This window comes from Sus scrofa, chromosome 8 (genome assembly GCF_054392235.1).
Source record: "Sus scrofa isolate SSC_HxYL_T2T_F1_AM1 chromosome 8, Sscrofa_HxYL_maternal_Yorkshire_Landrace_v2.0, whole genome shotgun sequence".
NCBI lineage: Eukaryota > Metazoa > Chordata > Mammalia > Artiodactyla > Suidae > Sus > Sus scrofa.
In genome coordinates, this window is record NC_139390.1 from 144,554,237 (window position 1) to 144,576,295 (window position 22,059).

At 41.9% G+C, this 22,059-nt stretch overlaps 1 long non-coding RNA gene across 9 annotated transcripts in view; it reads right to left on the reverse strand.

The window, feature by feature from the left end:
- LOC102167132 (uncharacterized) overlaps window positions 1-22,059 on the reverse strand; it is a 659,279-nt gene that overhangs the window by 204,821 nt on the left and 432,399 nt on the right. For all 9 annotated transcript variants that reach the window (XR_014813524.1, XR_014813529.1, XR_014813528.1 and 6 more), the window contains one exon: window positions 2,787-2,866. This is a non-coding gene — a long non-coding RNA (uncharacterized LOC102167132). The remainder of the gene's footprint in view (window positions 1-2,786; window positions 2,867-22,059) is intronic.

A 22,059-nucleotide genomic window follows, 5' to 3' on the forward strand; every position in this document is an offset into this window, starting at 1 on the left:
TGCGCTGTGAGCACCCCAATTACATGGCAGATAGCAAAGGCCATCACTATGCTGACTCCTAGGAGCTGAGGGCCAAATACTTCTGCCTGTCGCATCCTGGTATTGCAGTTGCCCAGGGAAACTCAACACAGTCGAGCAATGGAAGGAACAATGCTTTACTTCAAAGAGAAGAGATGGAACAAGATCCCCTCCCACAGTGGGCACTGGTCTCTCCGCATAGCAACTGCCCTACTTCACCCTCTCATGCCATAGTAGGAGGGCCCCATCCCCTCCCCCGGGTCAGGTAGCGTAGTAGGGTTGGTGAGGTACATGTTCATGCACACACTTAAGCAGAACAAAGAGCATACACTGAGCTTGAAAACAGGGAAAGATATTCCCACAGCAGGCAGAAATCCAGCACAGGCAGTGTGAACACGTTATCACTTGATGAGAAAGTATTCCAGGTCCAAGGCTATTTTTACTTGGCTCTTGTGGGGGTCAAAAGACTGCATGCACCAGACTCCCTTTCCCAACACAGCTCAACCCCACCCCATCACCACGGCCTCCTTGTCCCACTTTGACCTCCTGGGGAGTGAAAAGCTATCAGACTTCCTGAGAGAGCTGGTCTCCCCTTAGCCTCGCGCCCGCCCCCGCCTGTTCTCATCCAGGTCCCGTGCACTGACATCCACGCTCCATCTGGAGACAATGACCCACCAGGCTCGGCGCATACCAGGTCCCGTGTGGAGCTGGGTGCTGGAGCAGAATCTCAAGGCGGACAAGCTAGACCGAAAGGAGGATTCCAGGGCTGGTGGCAACTCAAAGCCTCTACATCCAGAGTCACCATTCCATCAGCAAGCTGGAGCTATGCTTAATCTATGAGGACAGGCCCCGTGGTCTCGCTGCCACCGTCTTGCCGGTGCTGCTTACGTGGCCATTTCCTTAGCCACTGCACAGACCAGCCCCCTCCCCGCAGGAGGAAGGGGCGGGGTGCCCGGGGCGCTGCTGGCGCTTTGCTGAGGAATCAGACAAGTGATGGAAACAAAAAGCGAATGTGAAGCTCGAGCACACCTGTCAGGGCTGACTGCTGTGCGCGCCTTCAGTCGGAGAGCATTCCAAGCTAGGCAGCAGGTTCATGAAAGTTATTTAGCTGGTTTATGAATCAATTGGACATTTACTTTTACTCAGATATATGTGGCAAATGAGGAAAAAACAGCAAAAACGATTACATGTCTTACAGAAGATAAAAATCAGGGTCAGAAACGAACAGACTGTCCAAACTCATTTAGTTTAATACTGAGAAGTATAAAGATTGTAATCTTTTTGAAACCACAGTTGATTTTTTTTTTTTTTTTGGTCTCTTCAGGGTTGCACCCGTGGCATATGGAGGTCCCCAGGCTAGGGGTCGAATCGGAGCTGCAGCTGCCAGCCTCCACCACGGCCACAGCGATGCCAGATCCCAGCCATGTCTGCGACCTGCACCACAGCTCACGGTAATGCTGGATCCTTAGCCTACTGAGCGAGGCCAAGGAATGAACCTGTGTCCTCGTGGATACCAGTTAGTTTCATTACCACTGAGCCACGACGGGAGCTCCTAAACCACAGTTGATTTACAATGAACCTATAAAAATGGCACCACCCGACCGCTGGATTCCGTGAGGCATTCAGCACCTTCTAATGAAGCTCCCTTCTTCTGCTTCACTTTGTTTGAATAGGATTTATCATTTGCAAGAAAAAGAAAACCAACAAAAAAACTGGGGGCGATGACATTTGCCTTGCAAGTTTCTAATAAGGTTTACGTTACGTTCTGGAAAGAGATTGGCACAGTTAAGCATTCTGTAAACTGAGCCTGTTATTCAATAGAGTAAAATGATCATCTGCATTTACCTGGCGTATCGTTTCACATTTCAGCCTCAAATGAGAGACGGGCGAAGGCTCCTTCGCTGTTGGAACCACAGAAGGAACGACGGACCAGTGGGAGAGGAAGGGGGCACGGGCACAGAAGCCGGATCAGTGCCGGTGGTCGGAAGGGGACAGGCGTTAAAGCTACAGCACACTCACGTTATCCTGCCAGGTTAGCCCCAGCTGTAGCTCGTTAACAACACATAGTGCCAGGCTGGCGTTGACTTTCTACGAAAAACACTGATTTCACAAAGGCTCCTTTCTTAATTCATAAAAAAACAATTTCCTAGAAAAATCGTCACTCTTTGCTAAAGGCTAGAGGTGCTAGCCTCCAATAATAAACAGTCTAGTAAAATCAGTATCTGGGGGGTAAGGAAGACCATCCCATAATAACCCATAACGTTGTTGGGCAGCCATGTTGAAAATAACAGTATTTCTGGTTATATTTCATTTTCTTCCATTGATTTAAATGATGGAAGGGGTCAACTGGAGTCTGCAAAACTATAAAGTTAAAAATCAGATCTCTAAACACAAAAAGAACTATATACCATACTTGACTACATACAGATCTCAGTGTATAACTAGGCCGACCGGCGCAATATGATTAAAATACAGTCCACTTAAATATGCTCATAAGAATTAGCCACAGTTGCCATCCTGGAAATTGTCCTCTTTCCTATTTGGGAAAAATGTGTAAAATAAATAATATACCCACCAGGGAAAAAGAACGTCTGGTAAAGCAAAGTACTATCACAGACAAACGCTTTTGTGATCTTCTCTCTGTCACACATTTTCATCAGAGTCATGCGGACATTTGTGGTTTAATAGCGTTACAGTACAAGCACCTTTATGCTAAAGGTTGAAGAGTAGACACAGATACACTTTTAAGTAACCTGAAGGTCTTTTACCTTAAGTAGATTTGTATGTACTTGCACGCATACGATGACTGACAGCTATAGTTCCTTCCAAGAGAGTCTCCTCTTGTGATCTGTCAAAGAAATGAGAAAAATGTCTGGCTTTTTGGAAGACAGACAAGCAAGACACTAAAAGCAACTCTACGGTTTACCTTTGATTCCGTTTCTAATCAGTAGAGGGCTCCCTCGTCTGTCTAAGACCTGTATGACACATGCAGTGTATACATGCAGCCAGTCAACACTGCACACACTACACACACACACACACACACACGCACGCACACACACATGCACACACTCTTACACCATCTAGATTAATAAAGCTGTCATTTCTCATTGTTTTCAAATCACCTTTAATACCAGTTGATTTTAAAGCTTAGGGAAATGAATGCACAGGCAGCACCCACTGGCAATATGTTAGAACATTCTCTACCTAAAAATAATGATAGGTGTTTACAAGTTGCCTTCATTTCACTCTGACATTCCTCAGCTCTGATGTGCATTTGGCTGCTTTCCTGAATTCACACATCTCTATGTTTGCTCATGCGCTTGTGCATTTTGCAGAAGTGTCACTACCCAAGCTTTGCAAAATAACTAAATCTTCTAAGTGATGCTGCTGAGGCTGGTCTTTATTATGCCCCCCAAAAGTTGAGAGTACAGAACCCCAAAAACAGAAACAACACGACAACAAAAAGAACCCCAAACCAATCCAACTAGGGATGCTTGCTTTTTGGTAGAAATCGCTGAACCCAGCTGTATTTTTCTCCCACTGAAAAATAGATGAAGACATCCTAAGTGGGTTGATTTTCATTTGGGAGGTTTATTTTTTCTCTCTCTCTCCTTGGCCTGTAGGCTAGCTGATTCACTGATCCATAACAAAAATGCCAAAACTATGAAAACCCCACTGGGGCAGAAATTTGTAACAGAAAGGGAATTTCTGGCAGGGCTGGAATAATCGCGGGCTGCATCCCCAGGCTAGTTTTTGTGATACAGTTAAAAACTGGCTGGGCTGACAATGGAATCAACTGTTTAAACATCTTGCTGATTGTTGCAGTGGCCCAATAGATGCTTAAAAACATTGGTTTTCATGGACTGCTGGTGGAAACCGCTTATATCCAGCTGATCCTAGGTTATGACTCATATATTTTCTCAGCAGCCAGATCCAAGAATTCATTTGGATGCTCTTAAAAGTGATGGAAAGGATACAGCCTGGTTTTCCTTCCTACTTAAACCACCAGGGCTCTGAAACCTTTCCTGCTCACTCTTCTTTCCAGGTAGAGTTGACTGTTTCTCTCTCCTTTGTGCTCCCACCAGGCTCTCTATCTGCCTCTGTGATAATCTCACTGGCTTCTTTGGGTGTTGTACATTTCCACTGCCCCCCCCCCCCGAGTTTAAAATGGGGCCATTTTGACAGTAATATGCTGCCTTGTGCCCTCAACCCCAATCATTCTTGCTGAAGACAACCCTAGGAAATGCCTCATCCCGTCACCTAAATATTTCTAGTCATTTCCAGAGGATGTCTGTCTCACATATTCAGGAAAGCAGTCAGCTCTCTCTAGATGAAACTTCTGGACACTATCACTCCTTCACTTCAGGACTAGGAAGCCCTCTTGTGCCACAGATCTGAACCTTGTTTGGGAATCTAGAGTGAGTGGCTGCCAGTGAAGCCACCATTTGGCTCTCCTTCTCTCCCAATCCTGTGCTGCTCACCTAACTGATCACAAAACTGGACTGGAAGGGAAAGACACGATGAGTTACGACTATCTCCCTCCCCAGCCTCAGAAACTGTGTCAGATTATCCTCATGGAGAAACCAAGGTTCAGAGGGGCTAAGCAGCACAGAAAAATCATCAGCTGTAAGTGGTAGCCCCAGAATGGAAATCCAGTTGAAACTCTTAAGTCCCGTGCTTGTTTCCCAGCTCCTGTGACATTAGATGAGAAACTCACCCTTGGATAGCAAGGATTCACAGCTAGATTCGTGTACCTCTGCTTGTAAAACATGAATAAAAACCTACTGGCTTTATAGACTGTGACAGGGCTGATCTCAATACATAATTCTAAACAAAGCTCAAACTCTGTTTGGCAATCCATCACTCACTCCATGACTGTCCGCGCTGCAGGTGCTGTATCCTGACCTTTGTCCTAAGTACGGCACGCTCGGTTCCTCCTCTGCGCCTCCGCTCAGGCCAGCCCGCTCACTCTCCTGCCACTCGCACTCCTCCTCCCCCATCTGATTCTCACTCAGGACTCAGGACTCAGGACCTTGCTCCTAAAGAACTTTTCCATTTTCTTGAGCAGCTCTTGGTGTAAACCTCTTACTTTGCATTTATACAGTCTCACTGGGGAATTTTGCAAATACATTTTCACATGGCTGGGTAGTAATTTCTTGAGATAATAAACTGTCTTCACTATACATGTAGATGTTAAGTGACTTTACTCATATCAGATACAGGTAGTACCATATCACAACTAAAAGACGGTTTTAACTGTTTGACAGGTAAGTGATCCCTTCCCACCTCGAAACTATTCGAGCTCTAGAAATAATGCACCTCGTTCCCTGCCATTTCCTTTTCTAAACCATAAAAAACCAAGGGTGTTGTTTCGAAAACTTTGATCTTGGGATGGAAAAGAGGAGGATGGTGAAAAAATGGGTAACATTTAGACTTTTTTTAGATGGTTCTTCCTACAGAGAATGTTTTAATGATTAAAATTTCAATACGTGGTAAGACAAAGGTCCCCCCTTGTGATCACCAAGACACAGAACGTTAAGACAGGGTTGTGTTCCACTAACAAAAAATACATACATTTCCACTGATTAGCCAGGGAATATTAACATCGAATATAGATCTTTAGTCACAGATAATTATCGGTCCATGAGTACAAAGTCTTTAGGAAAGATATAAATGTCAAAATATCTTGAAGAGTATTGTACAATTGTATCAGCCAGAAAAGCAGCTAGACTTTAGACTGTAAATATTTAAACTATCAGAACAACTTTAAAAGTTTCCCTTTGTGGTCTTTTTTTTTTTTTGCTTTTGCTTTTTAGGGCCGCACTAGCAGCATGTGGAGGTTCCCAGGCTAGGGGTCAAATCAGAGCTACAGCCGCCAGCCCACACCACAGCCACAGCAACTCGGGATCCAAGCTGTGTCTTCGATCTACTCTGCAGCTCATGGCAACGCTGGATCCTTAACCCACTGGACGAGGCCAGGGATCAAACCCACATCCTCACAGTTCCTAGTTGGACTCATTTCCACTGCACCCCAATGGGAACTCCTGCAGTCATCTTTAAAAAATCTTTCTATAGCTTAGGGAAGTATTATAAATTATACTTAGTGGAAATATCGGAGAAGAACGAGACCTTCTGACTCTAAGGGAATGGTAAATAATTTCACGTCAGGTACCAAGTTTGAGCGGCTGGCGACGGCCGTCTAGACTCTATAGCATCATGTTGAGGAAGGTTCTGGGGCTGCGGCCGGGCTCGGTCATGTCGGGACCGATTGGCGCAGACCTGAGAGGGAAGCACACGGCCCAGGCGGCGCCTTCCCGTAGCTGAGGGGACTCCGTGGAGTCCACTGCGGAGACTTTTGCCGGTTTTGGTTCTTCGGGTCCAGGGTGAACTCAGATGTTGGACTCCTAACACCATAAAGATGTGTGAAAACGTTCCTGTGTCGGCGTGTGCTCGCACCGGCACAGACAAGCAGCGCGTTGCAGGTCGTGCCATGGAAATAAACTGGATTCTCCAAAGCGGGGGGCGGGGGGGTTGGACAAGGGATGGGGAGAAGCATCTCCGGCTTTCCCGCTGGAAACCCGCCGACCAGCGCTGACCTCCAGCGATGCTCGCGCAGCCACTCACGCAGAGCGGCGAGAGGACACGCAGAGGCCAGCGCGGGGGGGCGGGGGAAGGACACGCAGAGGACAACGCGGGGCGGGGGGAACAACGCGGGGGGGGGGGAGAGGACACGCAGAGGCCAGCGCGGGGTGGGGGGAAGGACACGCAGAGGACAACGCGGGGCGGGGGGAACAACGCGGGGGGGGGGGAGAGGACACGCAGAGGCCAAGCTCGGGCAAGGGGCGAGGACACACCTCTGACGGTAGGTGGACCCTGGGGCTGAGCGGGTTGAGTAAACGCGTGGCTGTGCAACGACGCCGGACACAAAGGTTGAGCGAAAGGCCAGGAGTCCAGAGGCAAATGAGAAGCACACAGCTGGGAAGGAGGATCCGCTGTACCTCAGCGTCCAGGCCAGCATTTTATAGTCAAACGACACGAGAATCAACTTCAATGCCTTTCTTCACAAAAGTACATTTTACCTTATGAGCTGACAGGGTGTTCGAATGTTCCAGGGCCGTGTGCTGGGGCAGCCTCGCTAACAGGGAAAGTACGACCTCTGGAACCAGACTTGAACCCTGGCTCTGCCTTATATTAACGCTCTCATCTGGAGAAAGTTACTTAATCTTTGTGCCTCACTTTCCTTCTCTGTTGAAATAGGGCTATTAATAGTACCTGTATCATAGCGTCCTATTTAATTTTTTTTTTTTTTTTTGTCTTTTAGGGCCACACTGGCGGCACATGGAGGTTCCCAGGCTAGGAGTCAAATTGGAGCTATAGCTGCAGGCCTACACCACAGCCACAGCAATGTGGGATCTGAGCTGTATCTGCAACCTACACCACAGCTCAGGGCAATGCCAGATCCTTAACCCACTGGGCGAGGCCAGGGATCGAACCCACGTCCTCATGGATGCTGATCAGATTCGTTGAGCATGGAGCCACGACGGGAACTCCATGGTGTCCTGTTTAAGATTAGATGTGTTAGTGACTGTGAAGGGCATAGAACAAAACCTGTATCTGATGCATTGGGAAGACCAGGTGCTTGTAAAACAAAGACACATAAAATGTAGATTTGAAACTTTTCTCAAAACGTTATTGTCAGTAAATAATTGGCCTTTAACCTCAGGACAGAGTGAGCCATGTTGCCACACACGGACAGCAGTGAGCCCACATGCTCACCGGGTGATTAATGTCACCTTTGTAAACATAACATGACCTTATCTGCTCTTTCTTATCATCCCAACAATTTGGGAAGATAACTAGGAATAATAATTATAGTAGCAAATATACAGCCATTTTTAAAAATTCCATTTTATGGTTATTTAGAACTTTATGGCAAAGTAGTAACAAGGCCAAAACTTATTTATTTTTTATTCCTACAAACAAACCCCATTTTAAGTTGTGAACTGGAACTTCTTTTTTATGTTCAATACATTACTGAACTTGATGGTATCAGAAGTTTATGGCTTTTAAATCTAGAATATATTATGAATTTGATAAAGGGCACTTTTTCTCTTATTAGAAATCTGAAAATCCTTCCATTTTCCAAACACGAACTCATGAAAATAAAAAATTCTGGCAGTGGTCAGTCTCACTACACCGCCCTAGTCCTAGTGACCTCAGCACTAGACTTTTAAACTTCTAAGTAAATGCTAAGGTCCACATTTAGTCAAGTTTTTAACTAAAACAAGTTAAAATAGAAGAGAGAGAACCTTTCTTGCCAGTTCTATTCAGTAGCATGTTAATCAGATTGCAGTAATAAGTATCAAACAATGCATGCAATTAGCAGTGGTTAATTTGAAACTACTTCATGTCAGTTTCTTTCAGAGCAATACGTTAGTAGAGTAATTATTTATTACCCTGAGGACATGATCAATGATATCCCTCCCTAACAACGGCTGCAAAGGAGTAGCATTTTCATCTGCATAAAAAGGAAGCTATAGAAACTCATATATTTTCGGCTAAGTAAAAGGAGAAAACTGTTTCTAAGCTATTTCCAACTATTTCATTAATAATGATAAACAAACCATTTGTTACACTTCACTATTTTTATGGTAACATAATGTCGAGGGGGGAAAAAAAACAGCATTAGTGATTTAAATCTGCAAAGCCTACCTTTATTCAGAAAGGGAAAAATGACCCATTTCTAAATGTCATTATAGTCGTGAATGTGTATGCGCTAGGCCCTTCCACACACAATAATTCACTAGTCCCTTAGCCAGAGCTTGGGGAAGGAATTTATGGGACGCCCTGAGTGGTAACACATGGTCTACACAGCTGAGCCATGGCTGTCCAAAGTCAAGGAAGAGATGCCAGGTTAGCCAGGTGGCTGCAATTAGATGGTGCATTTAAATAATTGGGAAGGTTGCATTAGGGGCTACCATCTCAGCTTTCGGAGTTCACTATAGATTGGATAAGAAATTCTTTGTCTTCATATCCGATTAATGTACCTTATTGTATAAAATACCCATTATTCTGAGAAGGACCAGAAAAAACTCAACTTTTGGAAGAACATAGTAAGTCTACACCATGGAGGGAGGGAAATACAGAATGGAGTAGGCTGGAAAGAACAACACCAGAAGTTGGAACAAGCAGAATTGGTGAGAACAACCCACAGGCCTGAGATGGGGCTGCCATGTTACATAATTCCAGGAGCCCCTGTTCACGAGGAGAATGGCACTCCCAGGAGTTGGGCAGCTGGCAGCCAGCACAGCCACACGTGGAAACCCAGCCTGAGAGGATGATCAGGGGAGAGGAGCCCTATATGGAGTAGGTACACACCTTTATCAAGGCCTCCGAGGCAGATACCAATGTCAAGATCCAGTTCAGGAGGACCAAAAAGGGAGATGGAAAGGTTTTGGAATTTAGGTGAGGCAAGGATCTAAAAAAGGTATTCAGTCGACCTCAGAAGTTGGCCATTCAGGGGAGACCTCATAGCTTCAAGAGGGTCAAAGATAAAACTAAACTAAGAAGTTACCAATTCTGCACTGTATACCTAGAAAGCCAGCACGGTATATAATGTGTAAAAGAAAAGAGCCCAACCCTTTCAAAAGTATAAAGTGGAAATAGTAGTTTTTCCTGGAATAAAACTGTTTTAATTTTAAGGGCGTTGGAAGTTTTGCAGAGAATCGTGTGGGTGGTGAACGCCTGTGTGGTGACCCCCCAGCAGCTCCCTTCTTCGGGAACAGCATTCCCTTTCCGAGAACTGTTCTTCCACTCTGAATTTTAATTCTGCTGGATATGGTTCCACTCATGTAAGACTCGGGCTACCCGACCATATTTTATTAGTCTGAGTGTGGGAGCCTTACCTGCCTGGTAAGCCAGTTTAAGTTCTTTTGCGTAATGTTTTGCATTCGAATAGCAAAGACCGCAGCATCTGGTGTGGGACCCAGGAAATGTGAAGCTAAGAACCGTCAGCAGCCGTGGTCTCCACCGTATGGAGGACGCTGGTCCGAGGTAGGTCACAAAAGAACTTGCACACAAAGAGGACAGAGAGGCTCTGCTGGCATTCGGGTCTCTGCTTTTATTGTCCCTGAGACCAGACCCAGCTGAATCCTTTCCCTTCCTAAAGTGTATTTAGTCAACTCTTCATCTCCTTATACCCACCGGTTTTCTTCCAATTCCCTTCTTGCCTTAGAACTAGGTCTCCAACTGAAGCAGAATATAATGTCCTTGGCTTAGCACCAAAAGAAAAAGGAAAAGGAGAAAAGGAAGGAAGGAAAAAAGGCAACACATTGAACATAAAATCTGCTTGAGGTTACAGATTGTACTGCCTTACAGGTGAGTTCTTCACTGTCTTCTAATTGCTTCAGGTTTACATTCACTGTATTTCACTAAATGCTTTCTGACGCTCTGAGTAAAGGGAATATACATTGTATATACCAGCATCACTAACAGAATGTACTACGGGTCCAGGCTGAAAACAGTAACCCAAGGAGTACTGACTGATTCACTTATCAAATAATTTGCTTTTCGACCATTCACTTCTAACTTTTTCAGGACCGTGGGTTACTACTTAGTGCACTAAAAGTAATGACTTCCTAATAGTGTGCCAATGATACACAAGATTTAAGGTACCTCTGGGGGGCCATCACCAGTTTTTCCATTAGATTGGGCACAATATTGGTATCATTCCGTGTGCTACTAATGTGGCAAGAATGAGTTCACTTCAAGAAAACATGAAGCATAAAGTGGGATTTTTAGACATAGTCTTAGTTTATCCACCAACCAATCAACTTAGTAAAACCCAGAGTTACGGTCAAATCCCAGACATCTAAGCAGAAAAGTCCTGAGAGTCAAGTTGTTGAGATATTTCAGACGTCTTGTCTAGTAAATGGGCTAAGTACAGTTGGCAGCAATAGAGAAACGTTTCCTCTTTGATTTTATTAACTGATTGATATGAATTAATGCATTAGGATATCTGATTGTGTCATAAAATGTGTATATGAGCCTCATGATTCAATTTAATGTACCTATTACTGGTTGATGTGCCATTATATTAAGCTAAATTAAAATAATTTTATGGAAAAATTACAATTAAAGACTCAAAATTGATTGCATTCATAACTTAAAAAAAGACATTCTGTTCCATTAATATTTTGAATAATTGTAATAATATATCAGAAAACAATGCAGGAAACTCAGGAGGTAGACAAAGTAAAGTAAAAATAAATAGATAAAAGAGTCAAAAGTAAGGCCTACTTTCTAAGTTAAATTCATTATTTTATCTCGAGCCAGAGTTTTTAAGTATGGAGAGAATAAGAAAAGTCACAAGAGTTAACAGCTTATATCAGCAAGTAAGTTTTAGATCACACTATCACAAAAGAGATTAATTTTCTTTCTTTCATCTTCCAAATTACAAAATAAATTATTTCCAAATACAGCATTTTAATTTTTAATGATGTTTTTGTAGTTAATAAGGTGACACTCTGCCCAGACCATGTCAGTTCTCCTAACGCAAATGTGTCTGCTGAAGGACAGTGAACCATCCCTGTTCAGCCAAGACTGAGCGGTTTCCAGGGGATGGGACAATCCCTCTGGTTAACTGGGATGGCTGGGCATCTTCTACATACAAATTATTTGGCTTTAATGTAAACTTAAGCATCCAGAAGTTGACTTGGAAAATGCTGTGATTTACTTCTGAAGATGTAAGCATGCTTCTCGCCCATTATAAGTAGATGCTGATTCAATAGGGGACTATAGCACCAGCGTATTTGAGTTTTTCTAATAATTCTCGATTCTCTTACTTCGATTCTCTTACTTCTTACTTCTCTTACTTCGAAAGGACAGAGAAGGATTTCTGATGAGAAAATGTTCTACCCTTCGTATTGGGAGTGTGGTCCAAGGACCAAGCACATCAGGACCACTTGGGAGCTTGTTAGAAATTCACACTCCAGACCCATTCGGTCAGAATCCACAACAATAACAAATTCACAGGTGCTTCATAAGGACACTAGAGCTTAAAAAGCCCTGCTGTGAACTCTTCGGCAAGAATTTGCTAAAAGGACTCCAATTTTTCTCTCCTGTCAATTATTATCTGTTGTCAGCTTTCTTCGGAATCCCTGTCTGTTCTCTACAAGGCTCATTAGCAGCCTCACTAGCTCAGGTGCAATGAATTTGGGATTTGTAATCAACTGACCCGGGCTGTACTAATAATTCTGCCCTGCAACCTCTGTTCTGCATTTGAAGGAGAGTCTCTGAGAAGAGGACATACTTAACCAATTTACGAAAGGAAACTCTTTAACATTTAACAAGTTAATTTTCACAAAGTAATGGATGCTATGTGTACATTAGAGTGGCCTAACTTGTAGGATATTTGTTGGCAGATTTGTTGTTTGCAGGCAATTCAAGTAAGTGAAAGAACGCTGCATGGGATAAGAAAATATTCTCATAGCCTTCCTTCAGCCTGATTTTGTTCAGTTTTTTGTTTTTCGCTTTTTAGGGCTACATGTGCACCATATGGAGGTTCCCAGGCTCGGGGTTGAATCAGAGCTGCAGCTGCCAGCCTACACCACAGCCACAGCAACGCCAGATGGGAGCCATGTCTGCAACCTATACCATAGCTCACCACAACGCCAGATCCTTAACCACTGAGTGAGGCCAGGGGATCAAACCCTCATCCTCATGGATACTAGTCTGGTGTGTTACCACTGAGCCAGGACAGGTACTCCCTTGTTCAGTTTTACTGAGCTTTTGGCAAACACTAAGTTCAGCTCATTTCCCATACTTGCTTTTCATGTGAAACTGCCAAACTGAGTGTAATTCTTAGAACCAGCCATGGTGTTTTAGGTCTCCTTGCTTTGCCATTTTATTCTGCTTGGAGCCTCTCCCTACCATCCTTAACCCCCAAGACTGTTGTTTGATTCATCCTCATTCTTCAAATGTCACTTAAGTATTATGCCCTGCTCCTTTAAAATCTTCTCATCTCAGTTTATGTTGCTTTGCTGTCCATCTACTAGAATATTAATAAGGGGATCTCCAAGTTGTTATTCAATTGATTGCTGATTGTTCATTTTTATATCTTTAGGGAATTTCACTTTAAAAGTCACTTTAATGAGACACGGCATATGACCTACTATGCGAGCTTTGAAAGAAGGGAGCCATCGAAAGTCAATAAAGGCTAGAGGGCCTTACCTACCTCTGTAGGAAGTGAGTAGGAAAGGGAGAGACACATTTTGACTCCATTCATACCACATTGGTCTGTTCCTTTGTTTCTGGGTGATGGAAAAATTAAATTGGGAATTTTAACTCCAAAGTATCCAAAAGGGATAGGTCACTAGCCATCATTATGAATCTGCAGACAGTAGTTCTACAAGACTCATCTATCCACAATGTGAAGCCAGATTCGGGAGGAATTAAGTTCTCACACACCTCTGATACGTTGTCTTATACTAAAAGGCTAGTATTACAGCAGCTACATTAATTATCAACCATTCCAAAGCTTAAGAATTACTCTATTGTCATTTTGACTGGGGGAGGGAGTATGTAAGGGGTTCTGTCATTTCTAGCAACCAGGAAAGACCAAGGTGACTTTGGTGAGGAAGCTGCCTTGTGATACTATCACTGCCAGCAATTAGCCACAGTTAGTAAGCTTCTATTAATCAAATCCACATCTGGAAAGACTTTCACTAATTCTGTGAGATGAACAGTGTTGTTTGCAAAATTTAAAGGACTAAAGGTAACACTGCATAACTTTAAAAGCCAACACAAAGGAAACAGAAAAAAACCTCATCATTAATGCTTAGATAATCTTATTTAATCAAAACTATTCTCTATAAAATTATATATCACTTATATATACACACAAAAGAATGATTAAAACTATTCTTTTTGACAAAACTGGAAGCTCCAAGATAAAAAACTTTAAGCTATTTTATATCTGTTTCTCTCACATGCTGATTAACAAGATGCTATAGTAAATGCCCGAGCACACTGTAAAGAAATAAGCAAAGAAATGGGAATAAATATCCCTAATAGGAACAAATAGGAAAATCTCAGTGTCAGGGCCTGTGAGTACAAATAACTGGCATTTCTAGGAAAGGGAAAAACGTCCAAATTCTGAGGCAAACTGAAAGGGGTGACAAAGTCCTAACATTATTATTATTGACCTAGGAAAGGGGAGATAACACAGCTTTAAAGAAGACGCCGAGCAGCCCCTATTGTCGCATGTCCCCAGTCAAACACAGTGAGGATCACTGGCAGCTCTGGGGGGCCACCATACCACAGAAGATTCAGAATTCCCCACGGATAGTGAGAGACGAGACAGCAGAGAAAATGACAGCAACTGCTTCAGCTCTAAAGAGACCAAGACGGGCTTAAAGAGAAAGAGATTTCAAGAGGTAGAAGTCCACTCGATAAAGTCTAGGATTAGAAATATTCACTTTCAAACACAGATCACCTTCATTCCCTAGAATCAATCTGGCCTTTTGACTCATTGGGGTTTTCTGAGGTATAATCTGTTTCAATGTACAACAAAAGGATTCGATATCTGTGTACACTGCAAAATGATCACCACAGCAAGTCGAGTTAATATCTGTCACCAAACATAGTTAGAGAAAAAAAATTTTTTTCTTGTCGTGAGGACTTTTACTCTCTTATCAACTTTCAAATATGCACGACAGTATTAACCAGTCATTACACTATACATCGCACCTGTGACTTATTTTATAGCTAGAAGTTTGTACTTTTTGAGCACCTTCACCCATTCACCCACCAGCTAATTATTTTCTTTTTGCTTTAAAGTTTTTGTCTTTGATTTTAGATAGTTTTATTATCATATGTCTTAAAGAATACAACTTTGGGTGAAATTATGGTATCTCAAGTTTCCTTTGGCTATCTTCACTCTTCTTTCATTATTTTTTGCTGTTGTTCTCTTTCAAATGGTCTGTCTTCTACTTCACAGATTCTTTCTTCTGTTTAATCCAGTCTGCTGTTGATGCTCCTTATTGCAGTTTTCATTTTATTCAATGTATTCTTCAGTTCTGGAATTTCTGTTCAGTTCTTTAATATTTCTATCTCTCTCTTAAATTGCTCATTTTGTTCATGTACTGTCTTCCTGATTTTTTTAAATTGTCTTTTTGTATTTTAGTGTAGCTCATTGAGCACTGTAAAAATTATTTTGAATTCTTTATTCTTTAATCGCAGGTCTCCATTTCTTTGGAAATCATTGAGTTCCTTACATGGTATCATCTTTACTTGATTTTCCAAGTTCCTTAAAGCCTTTCATTGCCGTCTTTACATCTGAAGAAGCCATCATATCCTCCAGTCTTTACTGACTGGCTTTGGGAGAGAAATACTTCCTTTGAGCTCTGTTGGGGATTCTGAGGCTTTCTCAGATCTTTTCTGTGGTTACTCCTGTTCTACACTTATTATTCCCTTGTGTGCGAGATTTCATAAGATTCTCTGCCTGCAAAGCAGACCCAATGTTAACAGCTTCCCTTTTGCTTTCCCAGAGTCAGGCTGGCTTTCTGCACATACTCACCCTGCTGTCTGCAAAGGCTTTCCCTTGCCACCTTCAGGGACATGCACAGAGAGCTGGCCATCAGGTGGCGGAATGCGTGGGGAGGCATACAAAACACTGCAGTGCCTGAGGACAGTTGAGAGATCTTCAGGCAATGCATCCTCTGGCTTGTTGGTGGGCTCCTAATGACAACCTTTGAAAGAGTTAGTAGTATCCACCTCTCTTTGATATGTTTCATTCAGCGGCCTGGCTGCTGTTCTCCCAGACACTCACTGCCACCTAGTCATGCAGCTTACTCTGGATGGTGTAAGAAAAGGGCTTTTTTGCAGAGTCCTGCACAGCTGAGGAAACCAAGCATTCTCACTTTTCCCTGTCAGAGAAATCATGGCCCAAGATGGTCTCTCTTGGCACTGAACTGTTCATCTTGGGGAAGGAGTGATGTCATAAAGTGAACTTGTTCTTCTTCTCCTCTTCCAGTCATCTAATCGCAGATTGTTTTTGCTCCAATTGTGTGTTGTAACACCTTCAGTGGACTCCTAAATTCTCCCAAAGGCCCTCTTGTATGTGGGTGACTGTCAAAATCAATGTTGTTTTGTGGGGAAGATGAAAGTGATTTCACCATGTTGATGATGTCACAACACCATATATTTTCTATATTTTAATTGTGGTAAAGGTTTCACGGGTATATAAACGAGCTATATTCATTAAAATGTACACGAATGTGTATATGCTCTTACTCTATTTAAGTTATACCACAACAAAGTTGGTTAGAAAAAAAAATCCTCAAAGGTTGTCTTTCAAGAGACTAAATGCATCTTAAACTTGAGCCACAAAAGAATTCATTGTCTCATTTGACCAAATATATAAATCACAGAATCAAACTACAGGAAAGGCAGAAGGGAAGCCCACCTCAAATAAAACGAGAATCAGGAATTCGAGTGTTGGCAAGGCTCTTCGTTTTCATTCCTCCTTCTAGGAGCATCACTATATGCTGGCCTGGATTCCCCAAGTTTGCATAAACAACACAGCTGACATTTCCTGGACTTAAATTCTTACACCTTATGACCAGGAAACAGATCTTTCTTAGACATTCAAATTTGAGAAATCTGGAAAAGGTCTTTGGCTCAACATGGGCCATGTGGCCAGTTCTTCACCAATCACTGCAGCTAAGGATTTAGAGTACCATGACTTGTTCAGATTGAAGTAAGTGGTGATTCCTTAGCCAAACACTCTGACAAGAAAGGCAAAGTTTTACAAGGAGAAAGTGGGTACTTTTAGAATGCACATTCAACTCAGAGGGAGGGAGAGGCAGTTCTTTTCAAAAATAAAAACAGCACAAAAAAGGATGCAGAATCACTTCAAACTAAAAACCTACTCCTTTTTGTTTATCTCAGAGTGGGCATTAAAGAAAAATATTTCAAATTCTCTGCATTTGTGTCCAACTGGAACAGCCAATTCATAACACATCTATCTTCTATCTCTAAAATTCTTATTCACTAAGAATGTGAACACTTTAATTTGCCAAAAGTTGGTGAGGCTTTTCTACACATGTTACGAAGGAAGAGAACAATTATTCCTGTAATTGTTTAAGTGCTTGGTTCAAATAAAGAGAACCCACTGAGACATCACCAAGTCTCTTCTTACTTATATATTGTAACACTGCTACACTACTAGATTCCCTTTCATAGGCTGGGTTATATTCACTGCAGATGGTACATCTGACTTTAGAGCAGGTGTTGCAGCAGGCCTGGCCCACAGCATCCTGATGCTTATCACCTGGACAGTTTCCAGCCACAGATTGGACTCTGAGTTTTTGAAGAGATTGTCAGGGAGATTGATAGTGTGAGCCATGCTGGAATTACCTGTGATAAATGACACAATTTCCTACACTCTTCTCCAAAGACAAGCTGCGAATCAAAAGACCATTCAGTTAAACTTGATGAGTATCTCCTTCCACATGGAAGATGCCTAAAAACGCATTCACATCCAGACTGGGATCAACGGAACAAATCAGAGCACCTAGGCTTCACTGACTCACTGCCAGAATATGGAAACCAGCTGAGTATAATGCAGGATTTGCAGAACTGAAGGATTATTTGTGGTAAAAATTCTTTCTGACTTATTTTGCCAACAGTTACGTCTTTCATGCTCAGTACTGTGTCAGGATTTATTAGTTAGGTTAGGCGAGGCTTCAGGAATAAAATCTGAAATCTCAGTAGTTCAATAAAATTTCAGTGCTTATTTAATAGCTCAGTAATACTGATGATGTGGGGAAAGAAGGGACAGTGGTAGAATCTGTTCCAATCAGTCATTCAGAGACAAGGTTTTTCAATTTCAGTGCCTCCAAGTTTAACATATCCCCAGAATGACTGTGGAAGAAGAAGAAAATGATAGAGTAAATGTGGAAGATTTTTACAGGACAGATCTCTAGAAATAACATCCATCAATTACACCATACTCATTGTATAAACAGGACTTCATATTATTAATCTAACTGCAAGGGGGAATAAAAGTGTTATTTAGCCATATGCCCAAAAAAGAAAGACTAAGAGGGAGGGTGATTATTAGCAATCTTTACCATGTAGGCACTGTGGGAATGCAAACGAGAAAACAGCAACCCAATTGAAAATTAAAGTATAGAACAATCCTTGCAGTGATTTTTCATCTGCAAGAAAGTTTGATCTAATTTGTTTATTACTAGTGGGTAAAGTTCACTTCTAGAATACATAAGACTATTTCTCAAACTACACAAAAAAATACATTAAAATCTTGAGAGTTTCAATATTACCACCTCAACTATCATACAGAATGCTAACTTGCCAAGTATTCTTAAGCTAGAAGGCAAGCAAAATCTAGTTAATAGATTTATCAAGAAAGGAAAGGTTAATTATAAAATTCTGAGTACATTCATGAAAAGAAAACAGTAATACCATCCATTAACTATTTTCTTGACCATCTTGATAGGGTTATAGTTTATCTTGCTTTCTCTTAGTTCATTCATGAAATTTTTTTAAAATGGAATTTTACTAAGAAAAAGAAGGGAAAAGAAAAAGAGAGCTAATAAAGAGAAATAACATTTGAGAAAAAAGAAATATAACATTTGAGAGAAAACAAACACACACACACACACACACACACACACACACACACACACATTAGACTTGATTTGCAACTTCAGTCCACAGCTAATAAAATATAACAAAGTATTATGCCATACTTGCTAAGTGCCTATTTGTTACCAGGCATTATTCTAAATATGTGTCTAATATATACTTGCCACCACCATCACCCTCTTCTAAGACCTCCTCTGCATTGCAGAAGGGAAGCTAGGGAAATTTATTTTCCTAGAATCCTCTTTTCTATAATGGAAAAAAATAAAAATCATTATACAAAAATTTTTTTTAAAAAAAGTAAAAGAAAAAGATTTCTGGTTAAAGTCTGCAAATATAGAAAACTTACATGACTGAGAAAGACAGGAAAAAACAGGCAATGGATAGGATATATTTGGAGTTTAATGAAAGCGGTGAAATTAGAGACAGGCGAGTACTTGAGAGAGATAGAGGCATTAGGATTTATGAGATTACCATAGGTTAGCTGCTTGAAAAATATTTATTGATTGAAGGAAAAAGAGACTGAATAAATAAAACCACGAATTTAAAAAAATAAAACTAGTAAGAAGTTATTTTTCCAAATACTGAAATTACAGTTTATTTAGAATTTAAAATTATAACCTGGTTTTAATTATGAGGCTCAGGGAAAAGACTTTTTCATCACGAGTTTATTTCTTCTAAAAGAGTTAATAAGCAAAGTTAAATGTGTTGTTATAGATTATACACCCAAACACATGGTCACAAACAGGTACTGAATTAGGTTTTCTTGACTACAGTTCAACTTTGCATGTATGTGTTACTTTTCATTCTGTAAGTAAGCAGACCATTAGAGATGATCTTTTTTTTTTTTTTTTGATGACAAATCCTAATTACAGATAGGGTGATTTTCTTCATTCCAGATGGGATGAGGAGATAATCAGTTATTCGAATGCCTTTCCTTGTGCTTTCCGATATTTTTCCTGGAATTTTCATGGAGGTAGTCTTTAATATCCTCATTTTAAAAAGTGAGAACATTGAAACTAATACAAATTTACTCAGAGTCACTGAGAAATCCACACTGGAAGCATATCCAGTTCCACTCCTCCCCTGAAATCTTCACCAATAAAACCAGAGGGATTCAGAGTTAATAGGATGTAGCCATAAACAAGGTAAAAGAGGGATGATCTTTGCCATAAACGTAAAAGAAAAATGGCAGTACTTATTTATCCATAGGTATATCTCTTGCTCTCTGCATGTAATCCTGTATTCCATCTTTCCCAGCGCTTTCCAACAATACACTTAAGGTGGCATTGTGCTGTCATCACTCCACTAAAGAAATCCTAGGTGAGGAGATGTGTGCATTCAACAGTACCCTCATCACCTTATCCTAAAACTGATTTGGATGGCAAATGTTTTAAGGCATCTGTAATGTGAATGAAAATTTTCACATGTTGGGGTTTAGTTGCTAAACTTGAACTAAGCCTCCTATCCTCTTGCAAGCCTCCTATCCTCTTGCAAGGGTTGTTGCGAGTTTATTTTGTGCCTTTGGGAGAACAAGAAAAAGGCCTCCTCTCCAGGGGAAGGCAGCCCTGTGCCTGCACGGCTTGGCAAGCAGAGTATAAACTGTGTTGCAGCCCCCACTCACTGCCTGCCCAAGTTTTGTGCAAGGCATAAGCAGTGCAGCTACAAGCAATGGCTTTGGGCAAGCTCCCTCTCACTATTAATTAGTCAGTGACTAGAGTATCACCCAAAACAGTATCGCCCTGCATTTGCCACCACAGACCCCAGATCCTCTCACTCTGTGTCACAAAGCACTGTCATGCCTCTTCCTTAAAGAATGGAATCAGTTGTCAGCTTTAAGTATTACCCTGTAAAATAGTTACTTGTAATATTTTCAATTTTAAATTATCTTATAAATCAGAGAAAAAGTCCGTCACAAATAAATAGCTTTCACCCTTTGATTTTGGTCAGGAATTGATTGACTGATTGATTGACTGACTGATTGAGTGATTTAGTTAGTTAGGTCCTCTCTTGCATCTCTCCACCTGGTTTCCCTAGATCATGATTCCAAGTATTATCTACTTTTCAGTTTACTCTCAAGTCCACACTCTTCCATCCTTGTCACCATGAGTTGCCTCATGTTTTGCTTAAATGGGAATCAATTTTCTTCTCTTCTAACTAAGCGTACCGCTACACTGGTATTTTATCAATTCACTTTCTTTCTATGTTAAAATTGTTGAAGTTTACTTTTGAAGACTGAACCTCAGTGTTGATTCTTCGAGCACAGATGTGCCAGGTCCTTGCTATGGGAGAGGAAGCCCTGGCGAAAGGTCCTGACACCCTCCTTCACGAACATACAGTTTGAGGGAGCAGAGGAGGGCCAGCCCATCAGTGATAACGCAATGCGGAGTCCCTGCTGTGGGACTCTGACTGCAGTGGCTCGGGTGGCTGTGGAGGCATGGGTTCAATCTCTGAACCAGCACAGTGGGTTAAAGGATCTGGCATTGCTCAGCCACGGTGCAGGTCGCGGCTGTGGCCTGGATTCAATCCCTGGCCTTGAGTGTCCAGATGCTGCCGGTGCAGCCATTAAAAAGAAAAAGAGAACACAACTGCAGATGCTCTGACAGAAGGGACACTGGGGAGGGACAAATCGAAAGGGTCCGCACCAGATGTGAACCCGGACAGACCCTTGGAGAGAGCGCTGATCTCTGAACAATGGGGAGGGCTGGCTGGGCGCAGGGAATGGAGAGACAGCAGCAGGCAGATGCTCGAGGAAGGAAGAATATGCATAAAGGCCTGGAAACTGTGCTGCTCTCTGGGTATAATTCAACAATGCGAGAGATGCCCAGAGCTAAAGCGAGTTCAGTATCCTTGGAATACGGAATTCCACGGATGAACAGTAAAGCAGAGAGAAGAGAAGCAGACCACGGTAGGGTAGGTGGTGCAGGGTCTCACAAGCTATGGTTTTTAAATTTTAGGTGTTTACTTCACAACATGGTTTCAAAAGGACAATTTTTCAGTATTCATTCAGCAAACATTTTTCAAACATCTACTATGTGTCAGATTCTACTATGCATCAGATGTTAAGATACATTTACCCTAAGATAGACTTTCTGAGCAAACACCCCCTATTGGTGAAGCTTATATTTAAGAAGAGAACAATACATCTAAGAAAGAAGTTACAGAGAATGACACAAGCATGTAGAAAGAATGAAAGAGAGAAAGAAAGAAAGAGAGAAAGAAAGAAAGAGAGAAAGAAAGAAAGGAAGAAAGAAAGAGAGAGAGAAAGAGAGAGAAAGAGAGAGAGAGTGGAATAGAGGCAGGGGACTGGGAGAGGGGCGCTGCACTGCGCGCACAGTGGTGTGGGTGGACGTCCCTGAAGGTCTCCTTCCT